We start from the raw sequence: 27,860 nt of genomic DNA, 5'->3' as shown, positions 1-27,860 counted from the left end.
AGTTGGTTTGCTTCAAGTCCTGTTATCCAGTTGGTTTGCTTCAATATCATTTAAAAACAAAACATACAAAAGTGCATTTCTCTCTGAACAGACCTGTCCTGTTAGCAGTGCCAGATTTATAAGGGGGTAAGAAGGTCAACTGCCCTGGGCATCCCCACCTGAGGGGGCTCCCTCTATACAAAAATAAAATAATTAAAGAATTAGTTTGTTGAGCCAGGATCTTGACTGAACGTTGGCCAACTGTTCCATCACAGCAGGATGTTCCTAAGACATAATTAAGGTCAAGCGAAGGTTAAGCAACCTTGATTACAGCCGAAAAAGAGAAAAGATTTGTCGAAATGGGGGAAACAGTGCTTGACCCATAGGACTGACTCGCGACTTGTTACTCCCCTTGTAGCAAAACATTTGTTCAGTTGCACTGCATAATGTTTTGCTGCATTGTGGCAAAAATTTGTTCACACTAGTCGTCCTCAAGGTATTTTGTTTGTGTTGCTCCGAGTAGTAAATAAAAGAAATGAAAATCTCTGCCTTTCATCAGGCAGGAATGAATCACTACTTGCTGCCTTGCTCAGACAGCCACCCACAAGAGATTTGTTTTGACTAGCTCCCACACTTTGTGGTTTGCGAACTTGGCAGTTTTACGTGTTTAACAGCTTTCAGTAAAACATGTTCCATTGCTTGTATAAGTGTAAAACTTGGCACAAACGTTCTTGACACACCGGTAGGTATCTTGAGACACTTCCATAAATGTTTTCAAATTCTTTTTGAATCCAATAACAAGCAAATATTTAAAAAATGTCATTTTTCTTGTGGGTATCAGCATTATTTGGGGTGGCTGCAGACCGTTACTTCATAAAAGCACAGGGATATGCTGGTACCTGCATGACAGTCTTAGTTAGCAACATTTGCTGCAATATATCCAGTCGCAATTGTAAAAAGCATTTCCAAATGTGATGAGCAGAAAAGGTTCATGAAAAAAAATTGAAAATAAATATTCTAAGCTCTCAGTTCTTAAATAAACTAGTTTCTTTTATTTTCTTAATCTATTTTCTTCTTTTTGCTTCCTTTCAGATTACAATCTCACACAAAAGACCCAGATGCCACAGAAAATCAAGTCTCTGGGGCTCAGAAGAAAAAGGCATCCAAAGACTGAAAAATTCTTGCTATCTTGGCAGACACCATGCTTTACAGAATTTTTCTCTTCTTCAAAAATCAAAAACATAGAAGCTACTGATGAAGAACCAGTACAAGATGTCCCTTCTGAGGAACCACCCGCACTCCCAAATACATCTGCATATAATGAATATAACATATCACATCAAGATATTGAAGATGACAGATCATCACATTGTACACATACTTCAGGTATGGAAAGTGAAGTGCCATCATGTGACCCACATCCAGCCATGCGGCTTCTTGTAAGAGAAAAGCATGTGTGCTGGTCAAAATCAGCCACGAAGGGTCGAAACAAAAATAACTCTAACCCCTTCCCAGAATTAGCTCAAGGTAAAGACAAACTGGATGGGCATTGTTGTTATTTCAAGAATTACAAGTTTTACACTAGTCATCACAATGGTAAGCAGCACTTGAGAAGGTGGCTCCTGTACAGCCCATCAAAGGGTGGAGTTTATTACTTTTATTGTTCTCTGACGTCCAGCTGACCTGATATATTTTCCAGCGAGGATGGCTTTAATGACTAGAAAAAAGTAGAGGAAAAAATGAAGACTCATGAATAAAGCCAAGGCCACAAAGATTCTGTGCTGAGCTTCAATCTTCGATGTAGCGAAAAACAAGTGTGCTGTTTCTAGCTGAGAGAGGCCTAGCATTTAGGGGTAGTGAAGAGATCATAAGATCCAAACATAATGGGAAATTCTTAAGAATTATGGAACTTATCACACAATATGACTCATTTCTAAAGGGTTGCCTTAAAGAATTTGGTAATCCTGGAAGTGGGAATCAGTTATACTTATCACAAAGAATTTGTTCTGCTGATGGCAAAATATGCTAAGAATCATATTGTGGCAGAAATTAAAACTGCCAAGTACTTCTCAGTTTCCACAGATTCAACACCAGACCTGGCTCACGTTGACCAGCTAACAGTCATTGTGTGATATATTGTTTCTGGAAAGCCAGTAAAAAGACTTTCAACTTTCCTGCAAACTGGCTTTCATAAGGCTGAAGAACTGGCTACAGCTCTGTTAGAATTTCTGGAAAAAGAATGTATGAATTTTAAAGACTGCAGAGGAAAGTCCTTACAACAATGCCAGTAATATGTCTAGTCACTACACAGGAATGCAAGCCAGATTTAAGAATAAGAACCCAGCTGCATTTTCATTCTCTGTGCTGCTCACTCACTGAATCTTACTGGACAGGCTGCTGCCTTTTGCTGTGTTGAAGCTGTTAGTTATTTTGGCTTCATACAAAGGTCATACACCTTTTTTCTGCATCAAGACACAGATGGGCAAATCTAATGAAGTCTTTGGAAGGAAATGAAAGAACACTGACTGTGAAGTCCCTGTCAGACAATCGTTGGTCAGCAAGAGCTGATGCTACTAAAGCCCTTGTAGATTGATACAACTGCATTCAAAATGTCCCCAGAGATATTGAAAATGACTTGGAGCAAACACCTGAAGCAAGACATGAAGCTCAAACATAGGCAGACAAAATGAACTGTCTTGAAACTGCTCTGATGGCCAAAATCTGGAATTTAATTCTTGTATGGTTCAACAGCACAAAAAAAGCTTTTCAAGTTGAAGTTGACCTGAAGATAGTGGTGGATCTATATGATTCTCTAGAGAAAAAGTTTCTGGAATGACTTTGTGATACGTATGAAGAGTTGGAACTGGATGCCAGGAACTGCTGCAGCAACACAGACTACAAAGCAACAACAGGCAGGCCAAGAAAGAGAAACGAACATTATGATGACAGGCTCAGTCACAGTCAACTTATGCATTCTACCTGATGCAGAGATAAGAGCAGAATCTGAGTGAGAAACTTATCACTGCTTTCCCCTGTGATTTCAGTAGTGCTCAGAGAGAAAATTGTCCAGTTTGCAGCCTTTGCCAAGCTCTAGTCATGTCTCACTTCATCTCAACACATAGGTTTACTCCATGTTGAAGGGCTTGTTGATACCTTTCCAAGTGTTAATTTAGCTCTTAAAATATATTTGAACATGATGGTCACTAGCTGTTCAGGAGAGAAATCATTCAGCAAACTGGCACCGATAAAGAATTATCTGAGAACTATGAAAGACTAAGTGCTCTGTGCCTAGGGATGTAAAGAGCAGTGTTCTTAAGATGATACAGTTTGAGGAGTTTATTAGATTTTTCAAATGTCAAGTGTAAAAAGAATGACTTTTACTAGCTATTGTATTGTTTCTATGTATATACGTATTTTTTGTATGTATAACTTGTCAGTTCTAATTACTTGCAATAAAATGACTTTGATGAGCAAATTTGGTGATTTGCTGTGTATCTTTAATTTCTGTGCACAAGGGGCCCACCAAACCTGAAGTGCCCTGGGCCCCCAAGGTTTAAATCCACCCCTGCCTGAAAGTATAGAAAATGAAAGTCCTAACTCCTTTAACAGACACAATATGACCCTACTAGCCCCAGCATTAGGGTGGCATCATCCTAAGGGCCTTAGGCCTTCCTTTCTTGATCTGGTGTGCCAAAGTGTTGTGAGAATCTCTGTATCCAAAGGAATCCTTCCTTTCTTGATCTGGTGGGCCAATGTGTTGTGGAAATCTCTGTATCCACAAGACTCCTCATAATACACATTCTTAGGCTATCCTAATACTGGGAGGTGATATAATGAATTCACTCCTCTCAGCCAAATGATCATTTATTGAAATACTTCTTCATGCTTGTGTGTCACAAAATTTTCTTGTGGTCACATCCGCTACATGCCATTAATGAGCAACGTATGTATCCCTTCATCTCTCTTCCCTTACATTCTAGTCTCAATTTCAAATTGTTTTGTTGTTTTTCAGGATATCTGTGAGCCAATGTGACCAAGAAGAGTGATGATCATAAATGTTTCATGTCTTTCAAGGACTATTCCTCTTCTTTCACCCAAGTCAGGCAGAAAACAAAGTTTTTCTGCTGAGTAGCTAGTTTATATCTGGCTCAAAGGTTTTACACAATGGATAAAATTCTGTTCAATCCTAATGGCTGTAGGGTATGCAATGTGGGGTTTAATCATTTCACCTCAATCCTTATATGAAGGATGGCTTGCAAAAATTTGATCACAGTATGGGCATAGAAAAAAAAGTTGTCACATTTTCTGTTTCTCACTGCAGAATCAAAGAAATATATGTAAAAGTTATGTAAAAGTATAAAAGTAGGGAGCTATCATGCATTACATGGCTGTGGTATAATGCTGAAGTTAAGGTAAAGATACTCCACAGGCATGGTAGAGAAATGGAGGAGCAGGGAGGATGTATATGAAATTATCTGTTTCTAATCCTAAAAACAAAAGAAATGGATCCAAAGGCACTGGATATCTACTAATAGGCAAGTTAACATATCTCATATCTCCATGGTATAATGCTGTGTGTGTGGATGCCCTATGGGAGTAGTGGAAGAAGGGTTTTGCAGGGAGTGTGTAATTCAAGTTACCACTCAACCATCACAGGGCATAGATGCCCCTGCTTTTCTCTGGCAAATTTCCTGTGGGACGAGTCATTATGCCATTTCCTGCATGTGATTTCCCCATGCTGCTACCAATATCCTTTTCTTTATCCCTAAACAGCTCTGTACAGCTTTGCAAATGAGGGCTGAGACAACAGATGATGCCCTAGCTTACCTGTCTTCCACCATATGTAAAGAGCATTTCGTAGGCTGGGATGTCCACACCAAGCCTGCTAGCTGAAAAGTTGTATTAATCATACTTTACCCACAGGTTAACTGCACCTCCATCCTGCTTCTCTTTAGCTGAGTTAAGGAGCTAATCTTTATTTCCATGAAACCAATAACAACAGCCAAATATGCAAACAACTATCCTCCTTTACCACACAGGGCACTAGATGAACATGAGAAAGATGTCTTCCTTGAAGAAACTGAGGACAGATAGTGTTTTGAATAATCACCACCCACATGCAGCAATAAAACCTATGGAGGATTATGAGCATCCCTTGCTTCAAGGACCCAAGTTCAACACAAAAAGTAAAAATGAACTTTACTCCAGACACAGGAACAGAGGCCAAATACAAGTGGCCAACACGTACAGCAGATATATCCAGAAGCTGAATATCACTTTGCTAACAAAGCCCAGAACCATGTAACACTTAAACATGATCAACGATTAGTTGACCAACTAACTGTTTAAGAAGTTCTACAGGAGGCATACAAATGTAGATACTTCCTTCAAATGCCAATGCATACCCAAACAAGACTGCCACCATCGTCCTGGGACTTGATAGCTCCCAAGACCCCATAATCCTTCAGAATGAAAGCATCAAGAATTCTAAATGTATCAATGGAAAAGAAGCAGCTATGACACTTGATTGGCAGTGAACAGTCACCAAGGAAACTCACTGTCTCTGGCACCTTCCATTTTATTTCAGTTACGTCAGTTGGTATGCAGCCAATGACCAGGGAGGTATATTACCAGTACTACCCACATGGGTATCAGGATGGTTAGTGTCAGCTGTGTAGTAAGCCAGCACTTCACTGGATGTCAAGCTGCACTCCTCTGACCCAGGTAACTTTCTTTCCTTTCTGCCTTATCCACATATGGACTACTGGCATTCTGTCCAGAAACATACAATCTCTCCTTGTTACACATAACACTTAACACTTAACTCACACAGCTCATTCTTTGTAACTAAATTTTCCTGTGGTGAGCACCATGCGCTAGCCCTGTCTTTAGGCAAAAGGTTGGAGCATTAGATAGAAACATTAAGCTGAAGTAGTATGTAAGAGCATTAGGTAGAAGCAGTCAGTAGGAACAGGTAGGAGCCTCCACAGATACTGCACTACAGTTGCTCTCTGCCTGTGGTCTGTTAAGGGTAAGGCACTAAAGGCTAAGATGTGGCACTGGAGTTCACTATCAAGGAGACTACTGCTGTGGCCACCCCCTTAAATGAGTTTCAGTTGGAACGGGCATCAGAGATATGGTTAGATTGATAGAAATCATCCTCCGAAATGATGGTGCTACAAATGCCAGGGAGGGAATCATGTGGTGAATGTCTGCAGATCTAAGTAGTCCCAGTGTGGCATATACACAGGGTGACATTCAACATCAACAAGCAAAGAAAAACTTGACAGAACATATCCTGTAAGTAGTCTGGATTTAGGGTATGACATTTTGATCACCATAAGCAGTCACCTCCAGTCCAGTAACAAGATGAGCAACCACAGCAGACACCGACCCTACCATTCACTACAAATATGATAATTGTTATGGAGGTAAAACATAAACTGTTCAGTATCAAAACTGCCTTAATATACAAAACGATTATGAGAGTATTTATGGTATATGCATCATATCAACTAAAAATGCAAAACCAGTTCCACCACATCACTTGAGGGAACAGATCTGCTTGTGAAGGTATAGAGGCAGGAAATACAACTTCATCAGAAGTAAATGAAGTAAGAGATTTATGCGACACATTAAAAGGAAATAATGCAAATGAGTGGGAGATGTATAAAAGAAAGAGGCAGGAGGTCAAGAGAAAGGTGCAAGAGGTGAAAAAGAGGGCAAATGAGGGTTGGGGTGAGAGAGTATCATTAAATTTTAGGGAGAATAAAAAGATGTTTTGGAAGGAGGTAAATAAAGTGCGTAAGACAAGGGAACAAATGGGAACTTCACTGAAGGGAGCTAATGGGGAGGTGATAACAAGTAGTGGTGATGTGAGAAGGAGATGGAGTGAGTATTTTGAAGGTTTGTTGAATGTGTTTGAGGATAGAGTGGCAGATATAGGGTGTTTTGGTTGAGGTGGTGTGCAAAGTGAGAGGGTTAGGGAAAATGATTTGGTAAACAGAGAAGAGGTAGTAAAAGCTTTGCGGAAGATGAAAGCTGGCAAGGCAGTGGGTTTGGATGGTATTGCAGTGGAATTTATTAAAAAAGGGGGTGACTGTATTGTTGACTGGTTGGTAAGGTTATTTAATGTATGTATGACTCATGGTGAGGTGCCTGAGGATTGGTGGAATGCTTGCATAGGGCCATTGTACAAAGGCAAAGGGGAAAAAAGTGAGTGCTCAAATTACAGAGGTATAAGTTTGTTGAGTATTCCTGGTAAATCATATGGGAGGGTATTGACTGAGAGGGTGAAGGCATGTACAGAGCATCAGACTGGGGAAGAGCAGTGTGGTTTCAGAATTGGTAGAGGATGTGTGGATCAGGTGTTTGCTTTGAAGAATGTATGTGAGAAATACTTAGAAAAGCAAATGGATTTGTATATAGCATTTATGGATCTGGAGAAGGCATATGATAAAGTTGATAGAGATGCTCTGTGGAAGGTATTAAGAATAATGGTGTGGGAGTCAAGTTGTTAGAAGCAGTGAAAAGTTTTTATCGAGGATGTAAGGCATGTGTACGTGTAGGAAGAGAGGAAAGTGATTGGTTCTCAGTGAATGTAGGTTTGTGGAAGGGGTGTGTGATGTCTCCATGGTTGTTTAATTTGTTTATGGATGGGGTTGTTAGGGAGGTGAATGCAAGAATTTTGGAAAGAGGGGCAAGTATGAAGTCTGTTGTGGATGAGAGAGCTTGGGAAGTGAGTCAGTTGTTGTTCGCTGATGATACAGCGCTGGTGGCTGATTCATGTGAGGAACCGCAGAAGCTGGTGACTGAGTTTGGTAAAGTGTGTGAAAGAAGAAAGCTTAGAGTAAATGTGAATAAGAGCAAGGTTATTAGGTACAGTAGGGTTGAGGGACATGTCAATTGGGAGGTAAGTTTGAATGGAGAAGAACTGGAGGAAGTGAAGTGTTTTAGATATCTGGGAGTGGATTTGGCAGCAGATGGAACCATGGAAGCAGAAGTGAATCATAGGGTGGGGGAGGGGGGCAAAAGTTCTGGGAGTGTTGAAGAATGTGTGGAAGTCCGAGAACATTATCTCGGAAAGCAAAAATGGGTATGTATGAAGGAATTGTGGTTCCAACAATGTTATATGGTTGCGAGACGTGGGCTATGGATGGAGGTGTGCGGAGGAGGGTGGATGTACTGGAAATGAGATGTCTGAGGACAATATGTGGTGTGAGGTGGTTTGATCAAGTAAGTAATAACAGGGTAAGAGAGATGTGTAGTAATAAAAAGAGTGTAGTTGAGAGAGCAGAAGAGGGTGTTTTGAAATGGTTTGGTCAAAGGGAGAGGATGAGTGAGGAAAGATTGACCAAGAGGATATACATGTCAGAGGGAACGAGGAGAATTGGGATACCAAATTGGAGGTGGAAAGATGGAGTGAAAAAGATTCTGAGTGAACGGGGCCTGAACATGAGGAGGGTGAAAGGCGTGCAAAGAATACAGTGAATTGGAACGATGTGGTATACCAGGGTCAACGTGCTGTCAATGGATTGAACCAGGGTATGTGAAGTGTCTGGGGTAAACCATGGAAAGTTCTGTGGGGCCTGGATGTGGAAAGGGAGCTATGGTATCGGTGTATTATACATGACAGCTAGAGACAGTGTGAACGAATGTGGCCTTTGTTGTCTTTTCCTAGCACTACCTCGCACACATGAGGAGGGAGGGGGCTATCATTTCATGTGTGGCGGGGTGGCGATGGGAATGAATAAAGGCAGACAGTATGAATTGTGTACATGTGTATATATGTACATGTCTGTGCAGTACGAATTGTGTACATATGTATATATGTATATGTCTGTGTGTGTATATATATATATATACATATGTATACACTGAGATGTATAGGTATGTATATCTGGGTGTGTGGACGTGTATGTATATACATGTGTATGTGGGTGGGTTGGGCCATTTTTTCGACTGTTTCCTTGCGCTACCTCGCTAATGCGTGAGACAGCGACAAAGCAAAATAAGTAATTAAAAGGAGGGATGAGAAAAGGATTATGATTATAATCTATATGTATCTGCATGGATGTGTAACGAAGTTAATAGAGTAGTTTTTCTAAAAGTGAAATGATAGTGAATCAAGAGAAAAAAGAAAAATAGAAAGATAAAAATCATATAAGAAGTAAAGAAATATTTCAATATGAAGAGTTGTGGATACATGGATCAAACTTAAGGAGGAAACTATAAATGCTGATGGTACAGGTACATCATCGATTTTCTGGCACTCTTGGTTCCAAAGTCTTGCCAGATTAACCATTTTGCCGAACCAACTGTGGTCACATAATAATAATTCATCAACACAACCTCTAACCCACTAACTATACATCTCCCATGTGTTGAAAGTATACCATATGTCTGAAGTATTTGTCTGCATTATACACCTGCTCAGGATAACTGCTTGTCAGCTACGAATTTTGCAAATTCGTCTACATGCTCAGCAGCTCCTTCGTGCTTTGCGGACAGCTTTTCTCCACACACTTTATTCATGGAAATTCTATGATGCTTCTTGAATCTTTGAAGCCATCTTTCACTATAGTCACACTCATGTTGTAATTTAAGTTCTTTATGGAACAACTTAGCCTGGTCCATTATCATGCTACCTGAAAAGTCCACTCCATCACTCCGACACTGTCGAAACCATTCCATCATCACTTGATCATGCTCAGTACTCTTACCATCTTTCATACTTTTTCTAATCGTCATTTGCATCTTGGAATCGCTGTCTGCATAGAATTTTCATATTTTCTCCCTTTGCTTCTTTATATCATAAACAGTTGATGAACCAATACTGTATATGTCACACAGCTTACGCACTGAAACATCATGGTCCATTTTTTCAACAGTTCTACTTTACCTTGGATTGATATGGACTGGTGTTTACATATGACACCACAACTGACATTCTCATATGTCTTAGAACCCATGGCTTGGGTTAAATCTAAGCAAAACAAGCTAACCATCTCACAGAATTGCTGTATCACCACCAACAAGGGCAATGTAAAAAATGTACATAAATGCGCCCTACACACAACGCCACCTGTGGCAGCCCAGTAAACTAGGTTGATGAATGTGGGAATTTCAAGGTCGCTCATGTAATTTTGTCTGGACTAAAGGAGGTACTGAACCATCAGTTGCCAGAAATTCAGTGGTGTACCTGCATAAGCAACAGTATAAGTACACTGAAAATACTGAATAACACCAAAAAAAGTTTGGGAAATGGCCTCACAAATATAAAAATCCTTCAATGTACTTCACAAATAAACTCACAAATAAGCAAACACAATGGTTTGGTAAAACAGAAGAGGTAGTGAAAGCTTTGCGGAAGACGAAAGCCGGCAAGGCAACGGGTTTGGATGGTACTGCAGTGGAATTTATACAAATGGGGGTGACTGTGTCATTGACTGGTTGGTGAGGATATTCAATGTATGTATGGCTCATGGTGAAGTGCCAGAGGATTGGCAGAATGAATGCATAGTGCCATTGTACAAAGGCAAAGGGGATAAAGGTGAGTGTTCAAATTACAGAGGTATAAGTTTGTTGAGTATTCCTGGGTAATTATATGGGAGGGTACTGATTGAGAGGGTGAAGGCATGTAAAGAGCATCAGACTGGGGAAGAGCAGTGTGGTTTCAGAAGTGGTAAAGGATGTGTGGATCAGGTGTTTGCATTGAAAAATGTATATGAGAAATACTTAGAAAAAGAAATGGATTTGTATGTAGCATTTACGGATCTGGAGAAGGCATATGATAGAGTTGATAGAGATGCTCTGTGGAAGGTATTAAGAGTATATGGTGTGGGAGGCAAGTTGCTACAAGCAGTGAAAAGTTTTTATCGAGGATGTAAGGCATGTGTACAAGTAGGAAGAGAGGAAAGTGATTGGCTCCCAGTGAATGTTGGTTTGTGGCAGGGGTGCGTGATGTCTCCATGGTTGTTTACTTTGTTTATGGATGGGGTTGTTAGGGAGGTGAATGCAAGAGTTTTGGAGAGAGGGGCAAGTATGCAGTCTGTTGTGGATGAGAGAGCTTGGGAAGTGAGTCGGTTGTTGTTCGCTGATGATACAGCGCTGGTGGCTGAGGCTGATTCGTGAGAGAAACTGCAAAAGCTGGTGACTGAGTTTGGTAAAGTGTATGAAAGAAGAAAGCTGAGAGTAAATGTGAATAAGAGCAAGGTTATTACGTACAACAGGGTTGAGGGACAAGTCAACTGGGAGGTAAGTTTGAATGGAGAAAAACTGGAGGAAGTGAAGTGTTTTAGATATGTGGGAGTGGATTTGGCAGCAGATGGAACCATGGAAGTGGAAGTGAGTCACAGGGTGGGGGAGGGGGTGAAGGTTCTGGGAGGGTTGAAGAATGTGTGGAAGGTGAAAACATTACCTCGGAAAGCAAAAATGGGTATATTTGATGGAACAGTAGTTCCAACAATGTTATATGGTTACGAGGCATGGGCTATAGATGGGGTTGTTCGGAGGAGGGTGGATGTGTTGGAAATGAGATGTCTGAGGACAATATGTGGTGTGAGGTGGTTTGATCAAATAAGTAATGAAAGGGTAAGAGAGATGTGTGGTAATAAAAAGAGTGTGGTTGAGAGAGCACAAGAGGATGTGTTGAAATGGTTTGGTCACATGGAGAGAATGAGTGAGGAAAGATTGACCAAGAGGATATATGTGTCGGAGGTGGAGGGAACGAGGAGAAGTGGGAGACCAAATTGGAGGTGGAAGGATAGAGTGAAAAAGATTTTGAGTGACTGGGTCCTGAACATGCAGGGAGAGTGAAAGGCATGCAAAGAATAGAGTGAATTGGAAAGATGCGGTATACCAGGGTCGACGTGCTGTCAATGGGTTGAACCACGGCATGTGAAGCATCTGGGGTAAACCATGGAGAGTTCTGTGGGGCCTGGATGTGGAAAGGGAGCTGTGGTTTCGGTGCATTATACACGACAGCTAGAGACTGCGTGTGAAAGAATGGGGTCTTCGTAGTCTTTTCCTACTGCTACCTTGCATGCGTGTGGGAAGAAGGGGTGTCATTTCATGTGTGGCAGGATGGCAACAGGAATGAATAAAGGCAGGAAGCATGAATTACGTACATGTGTGTATATGTATATGTCTGTGTATATATATATATATATGTATGCATTGAAATGTATAGGTATGTATATGTGCGTGTGTGGACATGTATGTATATTCATGTGTATGTGGGTGGGTTGGGCCATTCTTTCGTCTGTTTCCTTGCCCTACCTTGCTAACGCGGGAGACAGCAACAAAGTATAATAAAAAAGTATAGAAGTAAAGTAATCACAAAGTAGGAACCACAAAAGAAAAGAAAACTAGAACCTTATCAGAAAGTGTGGAAAGGTGTTGTGACAGGTAAGGATGAGTTCATTTAACTCAGAAATGACAGCTTGATAACAAAAAAGGACTATACTGTAATTATTATTTTTTGTAACAGAGTTAATGACACCTTGATAACAAAAAAGGACTATACTGTAATTATCATTTTTTGTAACATTGTTTTAGATATATAGAGCAAGCTAAAATAGGACACTGTAAATGTAGACAGCATAAGTACACTCAAAATATGAAATCGTAATAGTGACAATTTAAGAAATGTCCAAACAAACAAAAAGCTCCCTGTCCATATCACACACATGAATCATCCAAAACAATTTTTTACAGAGAGGAAACCACTAGAGGAAGGAAGATTGATGATCATTGGAATATTACTGGGAAAAGTGAAAAGTAACTGACATAGAAAGGTGAGTGCTGTAAATCCAACTTGGACTGTTCAAATTTCTTTTAAACATCACAAGCGATCATTCAACATCAACTGAAAACAGTTAAATCAAAAGTAAGATCAGGGAACCATGTTGTCCCTACTATGATTGATAATCTAAAAATATCAAAGATGCATGTGGTCACTACTATGATACTGTAGAACAGGACATCTCACCTTACTAATGCTGAGATCTAAGAGTTGTACCACATTGCGAGCCTCTCTGCCCACTGTCCCACCATCTAGTGTAATTAAATGCAATGTTCCCACCTTAACTTTGTCACTTTCACTCTCCACTACCATTAAACGCAGTGATGGGGGAACATGAATCGCTGCCTCTGTTTGAGAGAGAGAAAAAGAAAGAAGGAAATTATTGTAATTTTACTAAAAAACCATCAATCTTATGATGTTACCATGAAAATCTGAATCATTTGCTGAATTCATCCTATACAAACTCTAATCAGTTCTATTTCATTGGTTTTAACCCAGTAAATGCTGGCCAGTGAAACAATCTCATTAGGACAAGTACAGTTACCAAAATCTGAAATACTCAAAAAGTATCTGAAGTTATTTTAACAGCCACAGCCAATTGATTATGCATATCAAACCATGATGCAATGTTAGACATTTATAATTGGCACACCAATGCTATTCTGAAACAAAGTACATAAACAAAGGCCCACATCTCATCCTTCACTTGGAAGCATGTGACCTCCTGCTGCCATAGTTATCTATGAATAACTGAGAGGCCTCAAAATAATTCCGAAGCTAATTAACTTATGCCTCAAAAAAGCATGGGCTTATTTTGAAGTGGGAAGAAATTTGAAAACATGCATTAACATGCTCTGCTTTTTCCCATAGCATATGTATGGCTCCCTGCTGATATGATCTATGGGTATCCAAGAAACTTCAGAAATTTTCTACCAACTAATCAGACTTATGGGAGTCATAAGTCTTTCATTTATACTGCTATAATAAATCAGCCTATTAAAAAAAGGGTGGGAAACTTGAGAATATATGCAAAAGGTGGGAGTTGGACAAGTAACAAAGGGTAGTGACTGGTGGGATGAGGAGGTTAAATTACTAGTAAAAGAAAAAAGTGAGGTGCTGGGCATTACTTGCAAGGAGGGAGTGCAAGTGATTGGGAGACGCATAAGAAAAAGTGGCAAGAGGTCAGGAGAAAGGTGCATGGCTGAAAAAGAGAGAGTTCAGGTGAGCGAGTATCAGTAACTTCAAGGAGAATAGGAAAATGTTCTGGAAGGAGCTTAACAGTGTGAGAAAAACAAAAGAGCATATGGGAACATTGGTGTTGGGGGAAATAGAGAATTGGTAACAGGAAGATATAAGGTAAAAAAAGATAGACTGAGCATTCTCGTGGACAAGGGTGACACATGTGGAATATTTTGGACATGGAAGTATGCAAAATCAGTCATGGAAAGTGCTTTGGTGAAAAGTGAAGAAATTGTGAGGGCTTACGTTTGATGAAGTGCGAAAAGAAAATGGAATGGATGTGATTGCAACTGAATTTCTAAAGAAAGGAGGTGGGAGACTAAGTTATTGACTAGTTAGGATTTTCAATGTATTGAGTGGCTATCTAAATTACAGATGTAAAAGTTTGTTGAGAGTAAGTGATACCTTGTGGGGCAAGATTGGGGACTGAGAGGGTGGTTCCTTGCAAAGAGCATCAGATTGAGGAGGAACAAAGTGACACCAGCAGTAGCATAAGATGTGTGGATCAGATGTTCACTTTGAGAATCTGTGTGACAAACACTTTGAGAAATGGAAGGATAAGAAAGCTTATGATGGGGTTGATAAGAGATGATCTACAGGAAGGTTACCAATAGATGGTGTAGGAAGAATGCTATTAGAAGCAGTGAGGAGATTCTATAAAAATTTAAAAGCATGTGTGTGAGTAAGATGAGACAAGATCAACTGGTTTCAGGGGAAGGTGGGTCTATGGCAAGGTTGTGCAATGTCACCATGGCTGTTTAACTGTTCTAATGATGGGAGAGGTGTGGGAGGTGAATGCAAAAAGAGAGAGAGAGAGAGAGAGAGAGGGGGGGGGGGGCTAGGAAGTGAGTCAGCAGTTGTTTGCTGATGACACAAGTGGGTGGTTCAAGTGAGGAACTGCGGAAGCTGGTGTTTAAGTCTGAAAGAGTGTGGGAAAGGAGAAAGTTGAAAGAAAATGTGAATAAGGGCAAGGGTATAAAGTTTTCAGCACTGGAGAGAGAGAGAGAGAGAGATGCTGGAGTGTAAGTTTAAATGGAAAGAACCTGGAGGAAGTGTGGCATTTTTGATATCTGGGAGTAGACATGACGGCAAAAAGTACCATAGAAGCTGAAGTGAGCCATAGGGCACGTGAGGGGGGCAAAAGTCCTAGGCACATTGCAAAATAGGTGAAAAGAGAGGCCACTGTATGTGAGGGCAAAGATGGGTATGTTTGATGGTATAGTACTTCCTACAGTGTAGCATAGACCCTACATGTACGAGAATGGAAGAGGGTGGCTGTGCTGAAAATGAAATGTTTGCTGACTATATGTGATTTGGGGAGAGATGACAGAATAAGAAATGATAGGATGAGAGAGAAGTGTACTATAATGAGAGAGATGATGGGTATGTTGAAATGGTTTGGTCACATGGAGAGGACGAGTGCAGAAATGATGACTAAACGGGTACACATGTTGAAAGTGGCTGGAACTAAGAAAAGGGGCAAACTTATGGAGAGGATGAGTGCAGAAAGGATGACTAAAAGGGTACACATGTTGAAAGTGGATGGAATTAGAAGGGGCAAACTTAAGAGGATGTGGAAAGATGGAGAGAATGATCTTTTGAAAGTCTGGGGCCTGAACGTGAAGAATGTGTGAGGCATTCATGGGATACAGTGAATTGTAGTGATTTGGTATACACAAGGTATCATGCTGTCAATGAGCTGAATCAGGTCAAATGAAACAGTCAGGGAAAACCACAGAAAGGTCTATATGGCCTGGCTGTAAATAGTTGATGTGAATGTGAGCAAATGAAGCCTTTCATTATCTTGTGCTGGTGTTATTTCACTACTATGGTAAACAGTGAGCATGAAACCCTCCCATTCTTGTATTTCAATTTCTCAAAGATGGAACAGAGGAAGGAGTCAAGAAAGGAGTATTCATCCCCCTCAAAGGCTCAGGCTATGGTGTCTGAATGTGTTTGAAAGCAACCAAGATGAGAAGAAGAAAGAAATTGGTAGTATGTTTGAGGAAAGGAACCTGGATGTTCTAGCTCAAAGTGAAACAAAGCTCAAGGAATGTCTTAAGAGTAAAGTTAGGGGTTATTGTGGATGTGAGGGCAAAAGCTGAGGAAGGAATAGCACTTCTGCCAAGAGAGGAGTTGTGGGATTGTGAAAAATTTTGGTTTTTAATCAAAAACGGAACAGACAAGCAAGCACAAGAGCAAGTTCAGAGGAACACTTTCAGTACATGGGGGTGGGTGCCATTAGGATCATAATTGTGGCCAGAGAGTAAACATGAGCCTAAGACTGATGTGGATAAGAATGAAAGTGGATTGCAAGAAGTGGGTGATTATCAGAGGTAATACACCTGGCCATGAGAAGGACAGTGAAAAGAGGCTTGTGTTTGGGGAGTAAACTGTATGAGCATGTCAGTAGTTTTGATAAAGGAGATCAAGTATTAGTGACTGGTGATTTAAATGTGACAATGAGTAATATTCAAAGATGGGAATGAAAATGGTGAACAGCTTGTGGAGTTGTCTGAAAATGACTGGTGATGGGGATATCTGGTTTAAAATGAGACACATAAGTATATGTGGAATAGGAAAGATGCTAGGTATGTTTAAATGGATTATATACTAACTATAAGGAGTGCAAAAGAGATACTCTGGGATATGAATAAGCTGAAAGGGGCAGCTGGTGGGACATTGATGGAAGAGGCAAGGGTGAAGATTTGTGGAAGCTTTTGGAACAGAGGAATCATATTGGTGAGACAAGGGTGTCAAACATAAGAGGGCTTGCAAAAGAGAGTTGTGTGAAGACATACCAAGAGAGATTGAGTGCAAAACAGCAAAAGGAGAGACAAATGAAGTTAAGGAAGTTGTTGAGAAATAGGAGGTATTTGGGGAAGTAATGCTGACACATACAAGAAAAAAGTGTAGCTTGCAGAAGGTGGGAGGTGGGCATGTAAGAAAGGGTAGTAAATGGTAGAATGACAAAGTTTAAGTTTAGAAAGTGGACGGAGATAAAAATAAATAACTGGGGGCTGAAAAAGAGGGCAATGATAGATGGAGTGAGCAAGGATCAGCAAACTTCAGGGAGATTAATGAAACATTTTGGAAAGAGGTTAAGTGTGAGAAAAACAAGAGAACAAATGAGGAAGTGAAGAGCAGATAGATTGAGTACTCAAAGAAGTTTTGCATGTGTTTAATGATAGGGTGACAGATGTGGAACATCTGGGCTAGGGAGACATGCGAAGTGAGTCAGGCAAGTGGTTTGGTGAAAAGATAGAGAGGTAAAAGCCTTCTGTACAATGAAATAAGACAAGGCAACTGGAGTGGAATGTATTGCACTTGAACTTCTTAAAAAAGAGGGTGACTGTGTTCTACATTGGTTAGTTAGGATTTTCAATGTATGTATGGATCATGGTGAGGTGCCTGAGGACTGGTGGAATACATGCATTGTGCCACTGTATAAAGGCATGGGAGACAAAAGTGAGCATTTGAATTACAGAGGTGTATGTTTGCTGGGTGTACCTGTTAAGTTATAAGGGAAAGTGTTGATTGAGAGAATGGTAACTTGCACAGCGCATCAAATTAGGGAGGAACAATGTGGTTTCAAGAGTAAAAGAGTGGATCAAGTGTCAGGTTTGAAGAATTTTGTGTGAAACATATGCAGAGAAATGGAAGGATTTGTATATGGCATTTGTGGATTAGAAGAGAGCATATAATTGGGCTGAATGAGATGCTTTGCAGGTGTTATGAATATATGATGTGGGTGGAAGGTTATCAGAATCAGTAAGGAGTTTTCACCTTTCTTAAAGAGATTATGGAATATGTGTGAGCATGTAGGGAGGAAGGTGAATGGTTCCAGGTGAGGGTGCATCTGTGGTGGGAGTATTTGATGTCTCCATGGCAGTTCAATATGTTTCTGGATGGGATGGTGAGGAAAGCGAATGTGAGGGTTTTGGGAGAAGGGTGGGCCTGCAGTGTGTCAAGGGTATTAGTGATAGGGAGGTGAGTAAGTTGTTGTTTGCTGATGACAAAGCTCTAGTGGCAGATTCAAGTGAGACACCACAAAAATTGGTTCCTCAGTCTGGGAGTGTGTGTGAAAGGAGAAAATTGAAAGTAAATAAAAATACAGGCAAGGATATTAGGTTTAGCAAATGAGAGGCTGGGAGTGGACATGGCAGCAAATGGAACCACAGGAGCTGAAGTAAGTCACAGAATGGGAGAGGGAGCAAAGGTCCTCAGAGCACTGAAAAATGATTGGAAAGATAGGTCGATATCTGGGAGGGTAAAGATGGGCATGTTTGAAGGTAGAGTCCTATGGTGTTTCATGGGTGTGAAGCATGGGCTCTAGGTAAGAATATATGGAAGAGAATGAATATGATGGGAATGAAATCTTTGAGGACAATATATGCAAGAAGGGTTGACAGAGCTTGACAGAGAGAGAAATGATCGGGTAATTAGAAGAGTTTATATGTGTTCCGTCCATCTGTCAATGGACTAAATCAGGATGTTTGAAGCAGTTGGAAGAAGCCATGGAAAGGTTTGTGGGGTCTGGATGTGGTTTCATTCCATTACACATGACAGCCTATATGCAATCCAAACACTTTCAGATATCTTCAACTACTCCTGGCTTCAAAACGAAATCCCTAACATCTAGAAAATTTCCAACATAATACCAATCCTAAAGCAGCCAACTCTCCTTCCTTATCCTCCTACTGCCCTATATCACTTCTATCCTAAGTATTCAAAATCTGTGAAATAAACATGTACAAGAGAAGTGAAGACATCCCACTCTTACTCAATCTGCATGGCTTCAGACCCATACACTTTACTATCCTACCACCACACCCATACATTGAAGTCCCACAATACATCCTAGATGGATTCAACCAACTACAACTGCCTCCTATGCAATATCAGTGGCACTAGACATCAACAAAGCATTTGTTGACACATCCTCACAAAAAAAAATACTTGACACTAACCTCCACAACAACAAAATGTGGTTGGCCAATTTCATAACCAGCTGCCATGCCAAAGTCACTCACAATAGTTTTGCCTCTGTAACACTTAAACTCTATAATAATAATAAAGTTCCCTAAGGAGCATTTTTTTTCCAACTTTCTTCAATCTCTTCCAACAATATCTCCAACTACCTCAGGTAAATTTCAATATAAAGGTCCTTTCATATGCAGACTACCTCTCAATCAAATCACATCATAACATCACATTAACAGTATCAACCGTGCAGCACTACATTACACAAATAGAACAATGGCTCACCTATGTCTTCATCTTTAATGAAGTTTTCAATCACTCTTGTAACACCAGACAAGCATGAATCCACCTCACATCCTCCAAGTACCTTGAATGGACAGTCTCTCCAACTGAGCAAAACACTAACCATTTGAGGCAACACATATGTCACACACATGACATTTACTCCTATTCATTACCAAGAGAGATTGTTTCATGAAACCACAAGAAGCTTTGTACAGAAGAAAGACATGCCACTGAGCTACAACTGGCTATCTTTTTCAAAAGTCCTAAGCAAATTTCTCCACCCTCCTTTGAAACAAATAAATCAGGTATTTCAGGGTGTAACAGAACACCCTCATGTCCCTCCCTCCTCCTTGCTACATTCCAACCCAATTCACTATCATATAAAATTACCACCACCATACATTCTTGTAAGCTTTTGTTAAATATCATTCTATATAGAATACGTTCTGTCTGTTTTTTGGTGGTTCAAAAGTTAATAAGCATTCTTTTCGTATATTTCTTTACCTTTAGTCCTTAATCCTATATTTCCATCAAAACTCATCATACTCAATAATGCATTTCAAATTAACATGAAATTTTCAAGTTATCAACTTGCCTCATCACAAAGCCCTACTTTATCTTTCTATCTTTCTGATGCCAATTCTCTCTAAGAAAGGAAAACCCATTAAGGGGGTAGCTATGGCAAAGGTCTCCTTTTATCCCTGTCCTTGCATGCCTCCCATGCATTCTTCCATCATTTCTCTCCCTCCAGTACTCTTCCAAGCTATTTCCCCATGTCACAGGAGGTCTCTCTCTCATGCCAACCCCTTCAATCGTATCATCATGTACCCTTGTAGTAAACTCCACATCTTCTATTCTTTCCAACTGCCCAAACCACCTTAAAGTATTGCATTTCACCCACTCTACCACTCCACAACTTATTCCCATTGCATTCCCTGCTATACCAAGTTTTTCATAAACCCCTTCACTTCTTTCTTCATTCCTTCTAGTCACACCACATACTCCTCTCAAACAGCTCATTTCCACAGCCATGATTCTTGATCTCTGCGACTCATTCTATGTCCATATTTTGGCTGCATAGGCCAGGGTCAGGAGGACCATTCTGTCCCTTAATCCTCTCTTCACTTCCATACTTACACTAGCTCCTGAACACACAAATTCTCTCACCTCTTCCAGTCTTTCTTCCCATCATATTTAAAACACAGTTTATTAAGCTTTCTTCTTTCACTTTAAAGGGCTATACAATATCTATACATTCACTGTCTTTCACTTCAAACATCATTACCTTACTTGCATTTACTTTTTATAACCTATGCTTACACATATTATAAATCACACTTACAACCTACTGCAACTCCTCTTCTGTCTCAGCAAACAAAAGAGTATAATCCACAAACAAACTTGTCACTAACCACCATAACTCTCCACCACACTCCATTTGTGCACCCTTTTTCACAGGTTTGCTTTCATCTCTCTTATTACTCCATCCATATACATGTTAAAATTTTTTTTTTTTATTATACTTTGTCGCTGTCTCCCGCATTTGCGAGGTAGCGCAAGGAAACAAGACGAAAGAAATGGCCCAACCCCCCCATACACATGTACATACACACGTCCACACACGCAAATATACATACCTACACAGCTTTCCATGGTTTACCCCGGACGCTTCACATGCCTTGATTCAATCCACTGACAGCACGTCAACCCCTGTATACCACATCGCTCCAATTCACTCTATTCCTTGCCCTCCTTTCACCCTCCTGCATGTTCAGGCCCCGATCACACAAAATCCTTTTCACTCCATCTTTCCACCTCCAATTTGGTCTCCCTCTTCTCCTCGTTCCCTCCACCTCCGACACATATATCCTCTTGGTCAATCTTTCCTCACTCATTCTCTCCAGTGCCCAAACCATTTCAAAACACCCTCTTCTGCTCTCTCAACCACGCTCTTTTTATTTCCACACATCTCTCTTACCCTTACGTTACTTACTCGATCAAACCACCTCACACCACACATTGTCCTCAAACATCTCATTTCCAGCACATCCATCCTCCTGCGCACAACTCTATCCATAGCCCACGCCTCGCAACCATACAACATTGTTGGAACTACTATTCCTTCAAACATACCCATTTTTGCTTTCCGGGATAATGTTCTCGACTTCCACACATTTTTCAAGGCTCCCAAAATTTTTGCCCCCTCCCCCACCCTATGATCCACTTCCGCTTCCATGGTTCCATCCGCTGACAGAATCACTCCCAGATATCTAAAACACTTCACTTCCTCCAGTTTTTCTCCATTCAAACTCACCTCCCAATTGACCTGACCCTCAACCCTACTGTACCTAATAACCTTGCTCTTATTCACATTTACTCTTAACTTTCTTCTTCCACACACTTTACCAAACTCCGTCACCAGCTTCTGCAGTTTCTCACATGAATCCGCCACCAGCGCTGTAATATCAGCGAACAACAACTGACTCACTTCCCAAGCTCTCTCATCCCCAACAGACTTCATACTTGCCCCTCTTTCCAAGACTCTTGCATTTACCTCCCTAACAACCCCATCCATAAACAAATTAAACAACCATGGAGACATCACACACCCCTGCCGCAAACCTACATTCACTGAGAACCAATCACTTTCCTCTCTTCCTACACGTACACATGCCTTACATCCTCGATAAAAACTTTTCACTGCTTCTAACAACTTGCCTCCCACACCATATATTCTTAATACCTTCCACAGAGCATCTCTATCAACTCTATCATATGCCTTCTCCAGATCCATAAATGCTACATACAAATCCATTTGCTTTTCTAAGTATTTCTCACATACATTCTTCAAAGCAAACACCTGATCCACACAACCTCTACCACTTCTGAAACCACACTGCTCTTCCCCAATCTGATGCTCTGTACATGCCTTCACCCTCTCAATCAATACCCTCCCATATAATTTACCAGGAATACTCAACAAACTTATACCTCTGTAATTTGAGCACTCACTCTTATCCCCTTTGCCTTTGTACAATGGCACTATGCACGCATTCCGCCAATCCTCAGGCACCTCACCATGAGTCATACATACATTAAATAACCTTACCAACCAGTCAACAATACAGTCACCCCCTTTTTTAATAAATTCCACTGCAATACCATCCAAACCTGCTGCCTTGCCGGCTTTCATCTTCCGCAAAGCTTCTACTACCTCTTCTCTGTTTACCAAATCATTTTCCCTAACCCTCTCACTTTGCACACCACCTCGACCAAAACACCCTATATCTGCCACTCTGTCATCAGACACATTCAACAAACCTTCAAAATACTCATTCCATCTCCTTCTCACATCACCACTACTTGTTATCACCTCCCCATTTACGCCCTTCACTGAAGTTCCCATTTGCTCCCTTGTCTTACGCACCCTATTTACCTCCTTCCAGAACATCTTTTTATTCTCCCTAAAATTTACTGATAGTCTCTCACCCCAACTCTCATTTGCCCTTTTTTTCACCTCTTGCACCTTTCTCTTGACCTCCTGTCTCTTTCTTTTATACTTCTCCCACTCAATTGCATTTTTTCCCTGCAAAAATCGTCCAAATGCCTCTCTCTTCTCTTTCACTAATACTCTTACTTCTTCATCCCACCACTCACTACCCTTTCTAAACAGCCCACCTCCCACTCTTCTCATGCCACAAGCATCTTTTGCGCAATCCATCACTGATTCCCTAAATACATCCCATTCCTCCCCCACTCCCCTTACTTCCATTGTTCTCACCTTTTTCCATTCTGTACACAGTCTCTCCTGATACTTCTTCACACAGGTCTCCTTCCCAAGCTCACTTACTCTCACCACCTTCTTCACCCCAACATTCACTCTTCTTTTCTGAAAACCCATACTAATCTTCACCTTAGCCTCCACAAGATAATGATCAGACATCCCTCCAGTTGCACCTCTCAGCACATTGACATCCAAAAGTCTCTCTTTCGCACGCCTGTCAATTAACACGTAATCCAATAACGCTCTCTGGCCATCTCTCCTACTTACATAAGTATACTTATGTATATCTCGCTTTTTAAACCAGGTATTCCCAATCATCAGTCCTTTTTCAGCACATAAATCTACAAGCTCTTCACCATTTCCATTTACAACACTGAACACCCCATGCATACCCATTATTCCCTCAACTGCCACATTACTCACCTTTGCATTCAAATCACCCATCACTATAACCCGGTCTCGTGCATCAAAACCGCTAACACACTCATTGTTAAATATCACTTGTCTTCTCGTCTGTTTTCTTGCGGTGCATAATAAGCATTCCAAATAATTTCTTACCTTTATCCTTTCAATTTATAACTCCATATCAATCGAGATTAATTAACTTTCATTACAACTTCTCATCACAAAGCCCACAATCTCTATTTTCTGATGATTGCTTAAATCCCATCTATGCTATGGCAGTCTCCTTAATCCCTGACCTTCATGCCCCAGCATTTCCACACCCACTCGTACTCCCGCTTTTACCCCTGTGGAGTTCTTTCACTCATGCCAAAACATCCATGGTTCCTTGTCTAAACTACTACATCTTCTATTTTTCACATCTGCAAACCACCTAATATTGGCTTTCCCCACTCTACCACTTCGAAACTTATTAGCATTCCCGCAACGTATAACCCTTCTTCTTTCATATACATGTTAAAATGCCTTGGTGAAATCAAACATCCATGCCTCACACCTACGTATAAACTGAAACTTTTACTCAACCCCATCCACTCTTACATATGCATCTGTTACTCTACAGAAGGCTTTCACACCATCCAAATCCTTAAGACATTCCATAAAGCATTTCATTCAACTCTGTCATACTTTTTCTCCAGATCCATTAAGCTACATACAAATTCTTACATTTTGCAACTTTTCCGCAATCATTTTCACTATAAAAGTCAGACAGACACATCCCCTAACTTTTCCTAACATACCCTTGCTCCTCACTTATTCTGCACCGAGTCACTTCCATCACTATATTAATCAACACTCTTGCATACACTTTCCCTGGTATACTTAATAGAATTACTCCTCAATAACTGTTACAGATATGGGGGAATAATTGGTAAGGGAGGTAAATGTGAGTCTTGGAGAGAAGGGTGGGTAAACAGTCTGTGGGGGGGTGAGAGGGACTGGGAAGTGAGTTGGTTGTTGCTTGATATGACCCTTGTGGCAGATTTGATTGAGAAACTGCAGAAGTTGGTAACTGAGTTTGGAAGAGTGTGTGAAAGAAGTTAAGAGCGAATGTGAATAAAAGCAAGGTAATTTGGTTTAGCAGGGCTGAAGAAGAGGTTAGTTGTGATATGAGTTTGAGTGGAGAAAAATGGAGGGAGTGAAGTATTTTAGATATCTGGGAGAGGACATGGCAGTGAATGGAACCATGGATGTGGAAGTGAGCCATAGGGTGGGGAAGGGGGTGAAGATCCTGGAATCGCTGAAGAATGTGTGTAAAGAGAAATAATCTGGGAGGGCAAAAATGAACTTGTTTGAAAGAATAGTAGTCCCAACAATATCATATGGATGCAAGATATGGGTTACAGATAAGGCAAGAGGGGGGGGGGGGGGTAGGAAATGAAATGTCAGAGACAATTTGTGGTATCAGGTGGTAAGTAATGAAAGGGTAAGAGAGATGCGTGGAAATAAAAAGAGTGTGGTTGAGAGAGCAGAAGGTATGTTGAAGTGGTTTGGACATATGGACAGAATGAGAGAAAAGGTTGACAAAGAGGACGTATGTGTCAGAAGTGGAAGAAATGAGATCAAGCTGGAGATGGAAGGATGGAGTAAAAGAGATTTTGAGTGAATGGAGTTTGAATATGCAGGAAGGTGAAAGGCATGCACAGGATAGAATCAACTGCAACAATAAGGTACACTGGGATCAACAAGCTGTCTATGGACAGAAACAGAACATGTACAGTGTCTAGGGTAAACCATGGAAAGTTCTATGAGGACTGGTTGTGGATAATGGAAGCTGTGGGTTTGTTTTATTACACATGACAGATCAAGAATGGATGTAAAGGATGTGGCCTTTCTTCATCTGCTCCTAGCACTACCTAGCTAATGTGAGGAACAGTGATCAATTATGAAATAAATTAATCTTTAGCAGCTTTCCTTTTGAGTGAAGGAACAATAACAGCTTTCATCCAATCCTCAGGCAAAACCTTTTGTTTCCAAGCTGAATTACATATCAAAGGCATCCACTCTATCAAACGTTTTCCTCCATGCTTCAACACTGCAGCCATGATCCCACCAACTCCAGGTGCCTTCCTTACCTTAAACCTTATTATTGCCCTTTTTAATTCACATCCAGCTGTAAATCCCTGGACTTGTATCCTTTTCCTTCCACCCTCCATACTTATGCATGTAACAACTGATGCCTTACCTTCTTTCCCCTTCCTTACTTCTCACATTAACACTTCCATTCTAACATGAACCTCTTTCCTTTTTCACACCCTTGCAGTACAATTTCTCACTTTTCCTATACTTTAAACTTAATTTCTAAAATACCCATCTACTCTTTACCTGCTTCTCCCTCAGCTTCTTTACATTCTGCTTACATATCTTACATTCATACTTCCTCCTTTGATTGAACTTCCAGTGGTAAATTCTTCTCAAGTTATCTACCACATGCCTTTTTCATCTATTTTGTAACATTTCTAAATCTCATCCGTCCACCATGCAACCTGTCTATAACTTTAACAGTCTTTCTGTAAACATTTTAAACATCTCATTCATACATGACTTCATCCCTATGTTTACTGCAATTGCATCTTAACTTTTGGATACCCTTCTTTCATACTCCTCCTTCCATTCTTTCTGATTCATTTTCTCTCTCTGCAAAACTTTTACCTCTCCATTCTTCCTTACACCATACTTCCACTTCTTCCTGATCCTCAAACCCACAAGAACTGCAAAGGGGTAAGTCTGTCCAAAGAATTTTATCAGCTTTAGCATCCAGCACAACCTAGTCCCCCACACCATATCTTTCAAGGCCAGAAAAAGAGGTGAAAATGCCACAAATTGACATCAAGTAGTGGTCAGTAGGTCTGATCACTGCCTATGAGCAAGTGGAAATGAACAAATGAGGGTAATGGCTTGTGCCACATCACCATCTTGTATGGTGCTGTATGGCCATTGAAGACTGTGAATAAGCATGTATTTGCCTCAAATGCTTTATTATGGATAAATGGGGCGAGTGGTGAATCCCCATGGATACATCTTATTATGGGGATTCATTGAGAGTTGAATCCCACAATGAAATAATGGTCTTCTGATGCTAATAAGGCTCTCTTTACATAAGGAAATTTGTTTCTCAAATGTCTACTAACAATGAAGAAGTTTACTTACATATACCTCCCTGAAATGCTATATGGAAAGGAGTAGCATAATGGTTTTGGAGAAGGACATGGTGAGTTAATAGTTGATGAAGCCAGCAGGTGAAAGTAAAGTTTAGGGTATCTTAATCATGCTGAATTTTCATTGAAAGAAGTAAAGAATGAACTTGAAAAAAAATATGTGAATCTCTCCTCTGTTCCAATGCACATCTCACAATTTCTATGTTCTCACACTTGCCTCCATTAATTAAGTGAAAAAAACAGTAGTTTCAATGATGTCTACAAAATCAGGTCTTTTATGGTCAGTGCTGAACATACATACCAAATTTACTTTTACAGAGAAGCTATTTGTAAATACTATGCCATAACCTACTTACAAACTACAGTGATAAACCTCCTACCTTCTTTTTCATTACATTCTTCCGAAATCCCATCCTCTTCATCTAACTCTGAAACTACTTCTTCCTCATTGTCTACCACCAGCTCATCCCTTTCTTGTACTTCTTCGTCTGTGTCTGTACACTCTCCCTCCTCTCTGTCTGCTGCATGAACAGCTTTCACTTTGGGTAACCTTTTCTTTTTTCCCTGAAAGCCATAAAAAGCTGTTCCTTTAGATATCAATACCTTCATGTACCTCTTGCATAACTCAAGGATATTCTAAAGACTGTGTGTTGAATAGTGGGTTGCGTGAAACAAATGCTTACACAATCAGGATAAATTTAAGATTTTATACCTTTCTCAAAAAAATAAAACATACTCTTTTCTTTAAATCTTTGCCTCACCCCCATTAGGGAGAAGCATCAAGGAATGAGCCTTCAGATCCTTCTTCTGTTCCTTGTTCTCTTCACACTTTTAAAAGAAATAATAAACAAGGGGAGGATTTCTAGGAAATCCCCTACGGTCTTACTGTCCCTATTAGTTACACTCCACAACACGTATGAGATACATGGAAGCATTCTCTTGCCTTCTGTTGTACACGAGAGAAATGTGGGTCATATTCTTTTTCCTCTGTTCTCAGGGATAATTGTCTGAATATGATTTCCTAAACCAATTAATTCAAACTTCCCCAGCTGGCATTGGTTGACGATGGAAACAATTATGTTTATCATCATTACTTTTTTTTCATACTTGATCACCATTTCCTGTATAGACAGGTAGCACCAGGAACAGAAGAAAAAAGGCCACT

At 40.4% G+C, this 27,860-nt stretch overlaps 1 protein-coding gene across 5 annotated transcripts in view; it reads right to left on the bottom strand.

Annotated features, from left to right (window-relative positions):
* The window catches only part of LOC139756506 (uncharacterized), a 202,044-nt gene that overhangs the window by 36,830 nt on the left and 137,354 nt on the right, over window positions 1-27,860 (bottom strand). For 2 of the 5 annotated variants that reach the window (XR_011714370.1, XR_011714364.1), the window contains exons 5-6: window positions 27,076-27,259; window positions 12,971-13,131 (exon numbers count right to left, since the gene is read on the bottom strand). The gene's annotated coding sequence lies outside the window, so the exon portion shown is untranslated. Of the gene's footprint in view, window positions 1-12,970; window positions 13,132-27,075; window positions 27,260-27,860 lie in introns of those variants that run through there. The other 3 variants (XR_011714368.1, XR_011714366.1, XR_011714365.1) reach the window with 3 other exon arrangements.

The sequence above is a fragment of the Panulirus ornatus genome, chromosome 22 (genome assembly GCF_036320965.1).
Source record: "Panulirus ornatus isolate Po-2019 chromosome 22, ASM3632096v1, whole genome shotgun sequence".
NCBI lineage: Eukaryota > Metazoa > Arthropoda > Malacostraca > Decapoda > Palinuridae > Panulirus > Panulirus ornatus.
Note: the sequence above shows the minus strand (reverse complement) of the source record. Positions and strands in the feature narration are given on the sequence as shown.